Genomic DNA, 9705 nt, shown 5'->3' with positions numbered 1-9705 from the left:
AACACCTCTAGAATGCCATGTAATGCTAATTTTGTGGCCACATCTGACCGAAAATAAAACTTTCTGTACCACATGGTCAAAAATGGCCTGAAAGGGCCAACTCTTATTGCAACCTGGTTGTAGGTTATGGCCTTGGGTCTTGAGAAAACAATGGCTCAGATTCTAGGCATTTCCTAAGATTGAGAACCCTACCACCAGTTAAGGAGTCCAGATGGAAGTCTGATGGCATCCTGCTTACTCCAGGTGAGGGAAATCTCAGAGGGTGGAGGGTCAGAGTTTGCTCGTTTCTGTCATTAACTGAAGCATATTTGTATTTCCCCTTACAGTCAGAGCTCTGCTCTTTGAATCTCCAATGCAGAGTGACGCATGCTCCTCCAGAGCCATTTCTGCTCTACTTATTTCCTTGGAAGCTCCTACCTCCTGGCAGCTCAGGAGTCATTCCCCAGGGGGTGACCAATCTGGAACCAAGGAGTGGGGGTTTCCCTTTCTATTCTGAGGGAAAACAGAATAACTACAAAACTCCTTAATTTCTGAGAAATATTAAAAATAAATTGCAATGCAAGGTCATTAATTCTGACAAAAAACCCGAAAATGGCTGGTTTGTCATTTATCCAGATTTCCGCACATGTTCTGTTCTCTCTGTGTGACCATGAGGGGCTATTGATTGACTCACTAGGAATTAATTCTCAGCATTTTTCATCTGTTTGTTTTTCCCAGATCACAGTAGCCAGAGCAAAGGCAGCCTGCACACAGGGAAATGATCCCTTGTGTTAATTACTGAGTGTTGGAAGATGTAACAAAGTGTCAGCAACTGAGTCTGGCCACTGCCCAACACTGTCAGGGAGCAAAGACCCCCTTGGCCACATTCCCTGGGTGTGGGCAGCTCTTCAGAGCCAACAGTTGCGTCGCACACCCCATGGTTTTGATGGTCTTTGGCTTCTGACCTACTGCACTCCCCGAGTCTCTCACACTTGACAATGATTACCTGCCTCTTTGCGTGTGGTTGCTCTCTACCCCAGCCATACTGTCTCCTGCTTCCCTTGCTGGTTCGGTCTATTTCTCAGGCTCTCAGGACCCAGCTCCACAGTCTCTCTTAACCTCATTGTGAAATAAGTGTCAATGCATCTTCTCGATTCAGTCCCTCCCCGACTTTCCCTTCACAGGGACATGTTTTAATGTTTACCTGGAATTTGTCTATTTCCTTCACTACTGTGTGAAAACCATCCAGTGGCCAGCCTGTATTCTTGCTTACTCTGTCCCCAGAGCCCCGCATGAGCCCATCATATGGTGGCCTTTGAATGGCTGTATGCTTTCTTTTTCCTCTACCACATAAACTAGCTCTACATTCCACAGAACCCAGGACTTTCAGGGTACTATAACTTAGGCTGACCAACAGTTACTCAACAAACCCCAACTCTCCATTTCCACATGGCTTTTGAAAGCAGAGCATGGCGACAGGTGACTGTAATCCCAGCACTTGGGAAGTTGAGAAGGGATCCAGAAAGAATCAGTCTTGGCTACATATTGAAAGTGAGCTACAGGAGACCCTGTCTCAGAACATAATCCAAGCAAACAAAAACTGAATAAAAAACAAAACCCCAGCCTTTGTACAAGTGAATTCAACATGAATAACTTTTAAGCCCTATGTGGTGGCACCTGATAGTCTGGGACATGAGGACCACTTGAAATTCAAAGCCTGTCTAGACTATATAGCAAGATTTTTTAAAAAAATAATTTATTTAACCTGTATTTAGTGTGCATTGGGATGAAGATATCAGATCCTCTGGAACTAGGGTAACAGACAGTTGTAAGCTGCCATGTGGGTGCTGGGAATTGAACCTGGGTCTTCTGGAAGAACAGTCAGTACTCTTAACGGCTGAGCCATCTCTCTAGCCCAGCAAGATTCTTAAAGAAGGAAAACAAAGGGGGTTGGTGAGATGGTTCAGTAGGTAAAGGAATGTGCCACAAACATCTCACAGCCAGAGTTCAATCCCTGGAACCCAACTCCATGAAGTTGTCTTTGGTCTCTACATGAACAGCCCCTCTTCTCTCCACTGCTCTCTCTATTTCTCCCTCTCTTTCCTCCACGTCTCTGTCACATGCACATGCTAATAAGTAAATAAATACCCTTAGAAAAAGGTAACAATATAATCCTAAATCAAGGAAGGGTGCTGTCTTAGGTAGGGCTTCTACTGCTGTGATAAACACCAAAACCAAAGGCATTTTGGAGACAAACAGGTTTATTTCATCTTACAGCGTGTAGTCCATCATCCAGGAAAGACAGGAACTCAAGGCAAGACACTGGAAGCAGTAACTGAAGCAGAAGCTATGGGGGAGTGCTGCTCACTGGCTTATTCTTTATGACCTGCTCAGCTTGCTTTCTTAGAGCGACTAAAACCCCCTGGGTAGCACCACCCACTGAGCTGGGCCCTCCCACACCAGTCACTAGGTAAGAAAATTCCCCTCAGGCTTGCATCCAGGGCAACAGTGGGGGTATATTCTCAACTGGAGTTCCCTCATTCAAAATGACTTGCTTGTGTCAAGCTGACACAGAACTAGCTGGGACAAGTGCTAAAAGTTCCTTCCATCCACATTTTCCAGGTATATTTGGTTACTGATTAAAACTGAGCCCTAAGTTCCAATAAGAACAATTCCTGACATGTAAAAATGATAAAGCGGGTGTAGATAAGTGGGAATGTGCTTGTCTAGCAAAGGAGATTCCCTGGGTTTGATCCTACAAAATCATAAAATGAAGTGAATGTATTTAGCCACCCTCTCTGCTTCCTGTTATGAGAACTGAATAGGTACGAGGAAGGCATTAGTCTCTTCTACACTAATCTGGTCCATTTTCTCTCCTGGCACCTTCCCACCCCTCCGTCTGCAGGTGCTTCTGGGATCTCTGTGTCTGACAGTTCGTAATCCTTGGAACGCATTCTCCCTTCTATAGCTGCTCAGACTGTTAGATCTAGAGTTGCAGAATGGGTCATGGAGACTAATCTGTTGCTTTTCATACTGATTTACATTTTCCTCACATAAATCTGATCGCTCTTGTCACTTCCCCTTCCAGACCCTCTACCCAGCAGGGCAAGATCTCAGCCTGACCACTGTAACTCCTTCCAATGGGCCAAGCCCCTATTCATCCTGTGCAGGGTGCTGGCATCTCCCTCCCTCTGGCACGCTGCCCATCCTAGCTCCCTGTGATGTTCCAGTCCTTTCAGTGCTGTGTCTACTCCTCTCCAGGATAGGCAATAGACTCATCTTGCTTCCTCTATCTGCAATCCAGCCTAGGGCCTGCCCGTTAGTCACTTTTCCATTACTGTGATTAAATACAATGGCAGAGGCAACTCACGGAAGACAAATTTATGTGAACCTGTAGTTCCAGAGGGTCAGAGGTCATAATGGTGAGGACAGTACAGTAACAGGCAGCAGGCAGAGCAGCTCACATCTTTCACCTCAAATACGAAGAAGAGAGAACAATCAGGAAATGGTCTAGTCTTTAACTCCCAACCCCACCTCCAGTGACATACTTTCTCTGACAAGAGACAAAGTTGAAGCCTCTCCAGCATCTGGGGACTAAGTGGTCGAATACACGAGCCTAATGGGAGCATCTTCATTCAAACCACCACAGCCTGCCATAGGACACCACCACAATCAACAATGTCAATAAAGGAAACCAGAGAGAGGGAGAGAGAGAGAAGAGAGAGGGAGAGGTGGGAGAGAGAGGGAGAGGTGAGAGAGACAAAGGAGAGAGTGAGAGAGAGAGGAGAAAGAGAGAGAGAGAGAGAGAATGAGTTGTGAGGATGGAATTTCAGCAATAATCCTATAGTAAAATATATTTGAAGTCTGAGATGTTGTTATCCATCTGCTACCCCAAACTCTACCTCCTGAACAATCGTGCACTTTGCTTACTGTTTTGGTTCGCACACCACTTCTAGGTGGTTCCTTTTAATGATGAACACCACTCATGCTTGCAAAGTCTTTGCTAGCGTTAGTCCATTAATCAATCAATAAGATCATACATTTTTTTGCAATGTACTCTCTTAAGCAATATCACAGAGAATCAGGAATGCTGTCCTTCTCACTGCCTCCACATAAAGGCCCTGAAATAATTCACCTGACACAAAGTCTGTGTGCAAAGCCAGTGAGTGTGTACACACACACTTAGTGCCTTCCCTACGCAACTGTAGGGCCTCCTTCTACTCTGTGGGATTTAGATGAGCGAGATGAGGAACTGGGAGATCAGGAGAGGCTGGATAGGTGAAGTTTTGATAAATTCTTAGTTCAAGACCGAGGAAGTCAAAAGACACAAGCTGACTCAGTGTGTCGGTTAGAGGGTAGCTCAGGTGCCTTCTTGGGCTCAGCAGGAAATGTGCCTGGCTAGATGCCTCTCAGCATCTTCTGTCTGAGCTCTCTGGAGGAAAAGCTTCTGAACTTGCAGGCTGTGGGCAGGGGCAGTAGTCCAGCTGTGGGCCAGGGAGGAAGTCTGACCATTTGGTGCCTTTTTGTAACAGCTCAAAATAAATTCTCCATTAAGAAAAAAAGGAATGTAACCTTATTGGCCCCTTTGTGGGGAGGCGTTTCTGCTACCTGCAGTTCTGAGCTTTTCTAGAATCTATCAGGATGACTCAGCTTCCTGCTCTCATTCTCTCTCTCCTGCAGGCAGAGGGCCTTGTCTATTACTCTGGCCCGAGATTTTCCAGTATTCAAAACTTTTAGACCCTCTTTCTCTACTTGGAGAAGCATTTAAAAAGGAACTTTGTCTTATCCCATTAGAAAAGAGGTGTGCTGGTTATAGTAATCTCTTGAGCAGTAGGTTAAGTATGAGTGTGTGTGTGCACGCATGTGTGTGCACATGTGTGTGAGTGTATGTTTCCGCAAGTAAGAATGTGTGTGAATGTGCACAAGCAAGCATGTGCATATGAGTGTGTGTGTATGTGTGTGTGTGTGCATTTGTACACACATGTGTGTGTCAGTCCATCATGTGGACATGAGTTTTTCATCTTCACATGACTGGAAGAGATTAGAAGTTTACACAATTCTCCCTGTGACACTGCTGACATTTCCACTCTCTGGAAAGGAGAGGCAATCAGGTCTGAGATGGTGACGGGTCTCTGGGGTGCTGGCTGGTCACCAAAGGTGTCCCATAGAATGGAGGGAGGGAGCAGCCGTGTGTCCATGAACAAAGCCACCACCTGCTGACTTCTTCCTTTCATCTCATTTTCTGTTTCACCCTTTTTATTTTCTTGCCCATTCCCTGTCCTCCAGGAGCATGTGTAGGACAATTACTGTGTATTGAGCTTGGACAAAACCTGGGGACCCACGAGAGTCTGCCCTCTTCTGGAACCCTACTGTGAACACAACATAGCATGGCAGAGATGGAGGGGCAGCATGGCCCCGACTCCTGTCTCAGAAAAGAAAACTATCCAGGTCTCTCCACCACTGCCCGTGTTTGGGATGTTTGCCCATTTCCCCTAGTTCGATGTCATCTCTGTTACCAAAAGCATCGTAACTTGAAGATGGAGGTTTCTGTTCCACCTGTTCCCACAGCTGCTTTGCCCCAAATATACACACCGATGCTATATTAATTATAAAATTGTAGGCCAATGGCCAATGGCTAGGGCTTCTTATTGGCTAGATCTGTCTTAATTATCGACCTATAACTACTAATATATGTATTTCTACATGGCCCTATCTTACCAGAGAATGCCTGGCGTGTCCTGTCTTCCTGGTCTCTACATGGTGTCTCTCCTCTTTCTGCTCTCTCCCCAGCATTCTCCTCAACCCCTTAGCCCTGCCTATCTTCCTGCCTCTCCTGGCCAATCAGTGTTTTATTCACCAACCAATAAGAGAAACATTTCCAGAAGGACACCCCCATCAGTAACTATTTGTAGAAGTCCTGCTATTTGCATGGGCCCATGGAAGACCATGTGTACATATAAATTATATTCTCCTAACCATCCAACAAGATAAATACAACCTTGAGAAACATCTGCCTCATCCCTCTGTGTGTGTGTGTGTGTGTGTGTGTGTGTGTGTGTGTGTAATGTGTGTGCTTGTGTGTATGAGTGTTTCCCTGTGGTCAAACACATGTGTACAGTCAGGCATATGCACGTGTGGAAGCCTGAGGGTGATGCCAAGTGTCTTCCTTAATCACTCTATGCCTTATATTTTGAGTCTCTCCATAAACCTAGAACTTGCCCCTTCAGCTAGTCTAGCAAACAGGCTTGCCCTGGGCATTCCCTGTCTTCATTTCCTGTCCTGGGATCACAGAGGAGCTGCCATGCTCACCAGCTTTTCACAGTGGTGCTGGAGCAGAAATCTTGTCCGTACACTTGTAGGACATATGCTTTAACCACTGATCAATCTGCCAGCCCCCTCCCTCTGATTTTGCTTACTTCTGTTTCTTGGCCTCCCTAGCACTCAATGTAGGTTATTGTCATTGCATTTAGCTGTCACAAATTTAAGATATTTCATGCTCTCACAGTGACTATTCCTGATTCATCTCTTATTCTAAATGATTAATGTAATATCTGGCACAGGATAAGAAATCTTTAAATACTTATGGAATTTTCTTTCTTTTTTTGCATGAGGTATAGTCAGGATTTGAACCCAGAGTTTTGTGATTAGGAAACTCGTGCCTTGCCCCGGAATGACAGCTTTGCTCCATACAAGCTCCCTCTCCCACTTATAAACAGACGATCAACTTTGGCTTCTGTCCTATCAACCCTTTAACAACCATCTGAGAAGACATGTGATCAAACCATTAAGAACAAATGCATCTTTTATAAGTAAAAGCCTGTTGGGAAATTGCTCATAGCCTCCGAGCATGTCCAGAGCACAAAGTTGAACAACAAAACAAAGATTTTTGTCATAAATATTCACTGCATTGTGGTCAGAGACTCAGGATCCCATCTGTGCCATGGGGCTCTCATTTCAGTGGAGTCATCTGAAGCCAGATCAGGACATCATTGTTCCCATTGGCCACACACAGAAATATCTTCCTTACACAGAGCCCTGTGTTCAAATGACATTCAATGCAAAGGGTGAGGTCGTCCACACAGAGCTACAGAAGGCAGCAGAGATAAGCCATGGTGGGATCTGGCTCCTCCATAGCCAATCAGGAGGTTGAATTCTCTAGGCACTCACAGGTTCTGGTCACTCTGGTGCAAACAGCAGGTGGCACTGGTGTTGGCATGAAGACATAGTCTCCCTCCAATTCTTTGTCCATTCTCTTCTTCTTCTTCTTCTTTTTTATTTCTTTCCCCCTGAATTTGTAAACTTTCATTTTTGGAGGCAGAACAACAGGGGAGAAATCTGTCTATGTTCTGTGCTTGTATTTGGAAATAATTGCTTTGGCATAATCAACACACAGGAATCATCATTTTGTGTCTCCTCGTCTACAAAGCAAGACTGACAGAGTTACTGTGAAAATGGAAAGTCACACCACAGGGGGCCCACAAGCTACCCCCAGATGCTAATTCTGTTTGAGGCCTGGGGAACTTTGTCTCCCCTGGGAGACAAAGGTGAAGAACTTCCACTTTCAGTGAGGTATGGAAACAACTTTCTCAGCTAAGACAAAGTTTTTGACTTCCAATCTGAAATTAATCAGGATGTACTTGTTGTTATTATTCTTTAGAGAACATTCTATAATTATTATGTTTACTTTTTAAAGTAGCCTCAAGAGCATGTCTGGCTTTATGAGCCACACTGTCTAAGAAGTTGAAAATATGTCACAGTGTGTAGCTTGGTCTTCTTGTGGACCCCTCACAGTGGGAACAGGGGCTGTCTCTGACTTTTTGTTGCATCTGGGACCCTTGTCCTCACACCGGGCTGCCTCGTCCAGGTCGAGCCTTAATATAAAGGGAGGTGCCTAGTTCTACTGAGACTTGATAGGCCATGCTTGGTTGATGTCCACAGGAGGCCTGCCCTTTTCTGAAGAGGAATGGATGGGGGTGGGGATGGGGTGAGGATTGGGGGAAGGAGGGGGGAAACTATGGCTGAGATATAATATATGAGAGAAGAGTAAATTAAAAAATAAATAAAAGATCACAATAAATGAGGATTTGCTCAGAATGTCAGTTGGCAGCCTTGGCATTAGGATCTAGAACATTCCAGACAATGGGGATGATGTAATAGTTAAATCACTTCCACAGAAGCAAAAGGCCTGGTTTTCAGAAGCCCAAGACCCACTTAAATGCCAAATTGGTGTAGAAATTTACCCATAATTACAATCTTAGAAAGTGGTGACAGAGAGTCGCCAGGGCGAAGTGGCTAACAGAATAACCCTGATAACAAAGCCCTGGACCTAACAGAGAATAATGAGGTATGAGAAGGATAAATGATGATTCCCAGTATCAGCCATGGGCCGCCACACACTGGCATAAACACATATGTACACCCATAAGTATACATTTCCATACACATGCAAACATGTATACAAACATGGATATATGTTAGAAATATATACACATGAAAAGAAAAGAACTCAGAATATTTGCCTTTTCTTTTTTAAGACAGGGTTTCACTATGTAGCCCTGGCTGTCCTGGAACTCACTCTGTAGACCGGATTAGCCTTGAACTCATAGAGATCCACCTGCCTCTGCCTTCTGAGTGCTGATGTTAAAGAATTGCATCACTGCTGCCAGGCTAGAATTTATAACATTTATCATCCACAACAGCTGAGCTATAGGGTCTTCCTTCAAAGATACTATTTATCAACAATCTGCTTAATTGGCTATCCTTAAGGTACTGTCAAACTCTGATCATAAGCCAAGTTAACCAAGGTAGGAAGCAAATAATCATTTTATTTAAGAACAAGTTGAAAATGTCTCGATTTACCATTTATGGAGACGATCAAGGACTTGACACTGCACACAGATTTTTAGTGAGGATACAGCAAAACCCAGAATGCATAAATGAGAGAAATGTTTACAGAAAACAGATTTGTAAATCAATACTAACACTAGGCCTTGGTAAACTTCTAAAAAAACTCATTTAATGAGAACGTTCACGTGTATTTCCTGAAATGGAACATGAGGGCTTCTCCAAGCTGCTCACTTTAGACTGATCTCATGAGAGTTTAGTATCTTATGTCTCATTTTTGCAACTATTTTTTTTTATAAAAACTCTACTTTAGAAATGAACAATCATCTAAAATTTGCCATCTCCCGAAACTAAGGTGTGAGTTACTCCGTATCTCTCAGGCACGCAAAGGAGCAGTGTGGAGACAACACATAAGGTAGCAGAGAAACCATTGGCTAATGGTCACGGGGGCTAAGAGAATCCAAATGGCCAAAGTTTTCCACTCACGCTTGTTTGTCAAATTGTTTCTGTGCTCTTCTCCCTCAGTTCCATGGGAAGAAATAAAATGAATAGGGTTTCCTGCTTCAGGAGACTCAGTTGCAATTTTTGCAGTGAAATATCATGAACAGCGTCATAATATCGAGGCATTTAATTAGAGGCATTTAATACATTGTGGCTCACCAGTGATTTCTGCATTCAGCATGTTTCAAACAGCTGAGTGTTTAAAAATGTGGAGATTTGTTCACCACGAGATATCAATGGGCCCCAGCAGCTGCACCGTTCCTTAAATCTGGCTTGCACATGGAGCTTAATGAGCCCCTGGGACAAGACACAGCCAAGAAAGCAGTACTAAAGAAAAACACAGAACTTGGGAGAGGGTTAACCAAGTACCGAGGTGACCCT

This window comes from Cricetulus griseus, chromosome 2, assembly GCF_003668045.3.
Source record: "Cricetulus griseus strain 17A/GY chromosome 2, alternate assembly CriGri-PICRH-1.0, whole genome shotgun sequence".
NCBI classification, from domain to species: domain Eukaryota; kingdom Metazoa; phylum Chordata; class Mammalia; order Rodentia; family Cricetidae; genus Cricetulus; species Cricetulus griseus.
Note: the sequence above shows the minus strand (reverse complement) of the source record.